The following is a 1,478-nucleotide window of genomic DNA, read 5'->3' on the forward strand; positions in this document are numbered from 1 at the left end:
TCTCTCTCATCCTCTTGGGGCTCTGGTGACATTACTGTCTTTTCTTCAGCCAGCTGATGTTCTCAAACTGACCCCCAATTGCCCTGAATTTTCCACAAAGTTAATTTCATCCCTTGCAGTAAACTTTTCCCTTACAATCTATCCCAACAAAAGTTTTGCAGTGTATAATGCCTAGCCCAAGTGAAAACAAGGTAAAGGTTCGCTGCTACAGATTTTCCCTGGCCAAACAGGACATGCATTTCAAAAGAGGCCTTGGGATTCAAGGGATTCATACCTTGCTATTGAGGAATTAATTCCTGAACTTATTGTTTACCTGTGTCCTGCCTTATAGAGCATGTGGGTCATCAAAACCTTCTTATAGGTTTGCCATAAATAAAAGGAACAGTCTGAATCATTGATCATTTAAATTAGAGATTTATTATATTTAAATAAAAGAAGACTCACTTTAAAAGGAATATCATAAATACTGGCATTAAAATTTTAACAGATTATAACATAGGTATACACAGGAAACATAACCTCTTTGTTTTCTAAAATCAAGGCTCTGTGCCTTGGGCAGGTATTGGAGAAATGGAATTTAAACTTCTCAATTAAAATTATGTATCTTGGTCTCTTGAGGGTTTTAATTTATTGGTTAAATTTTCAGTTTTTCTGGATATTAACCCATTTCTCTTCTCCTAGCAAAAATGGCAACTGGGTGAGCCTAAGGATAGGCTTATATGTCCTCAGGGAATTGGAAGAAGACGTCTTTCTTTGTATCTGCTCTGAGGTTCTTACACAGCCATATTGATGGCCCTTGTGTATTAAGTAACTTGCTGGTATTTGGCAGCTGGAGACCTCCTGATCTCTTCTCCTTGCTCAGTCAGAGCCTCACAGTCTTCCCTGGTTGACTTGATCCTGCCTTGAATCTGATCCTGTTTTAATGGATTCCTCTGAAGCTCCACCTCTTCCATTCAGCCCTCTGACTTGGATTGTCCACTGTTCATCGTCTACCATGGAATTCATTTGCCTTCTACCATAGTAGTAGCCCTTGGAAGATCCATTGGCCCTCGGCTTGGCTACTGTTGATATTCAGCACAGGGGGTCTTAAGTCCCTTTGCCACACGTGAAAATGAAGGGAAGTTTGAGAATACTAGGTTACACCCTCCATGCTCTGTTTTTGTTCTGTGAGGATAACCCCTGTACATAGCTATCATCTCAAAAGATAGGCTCCTCCCTGAATTCCAGTAGCAGGGTCCTGGTCTTCCTTTGTACTCTGCTTTCCTTTCAACTTCATCATTGTCATCCTCCTCGAGGTTGAATCCTCACATTGAGGGTGGTCAGGGAAACTGGCCTTGACTTTACTCTGTCTTCCTGCAATCTCCGACTCTTCCTCTTTACCACAAGCCTTCTCATTGCTTCCCTAGGTAGCTAACATCCAGACTTGAGTTGTTTCTACCTGTGACTTAAAGTAAAATTTGTTCAGATCCTTAGGTTTT

The sequence above is a fragment of the Neophocaena asiaeorientalis genome, unplaced genomic scaffold (genome assembly GCF_003031525.2).
Source record: "Neophocaena asiaeorientalis asiaeorientalis breed wild unplaced genomic scaffold, Neophocaena_asiaeorientalis_V1.1 scaffold849, whole genome shotgun sequence".
NCBI classification, from domain to species: Eukaryota; Metazoa; Chordata; class Mammalia; order Artiodactyla; family Phocoenidae; genus Neophocaena; species Neophocaena asiaeorientalis.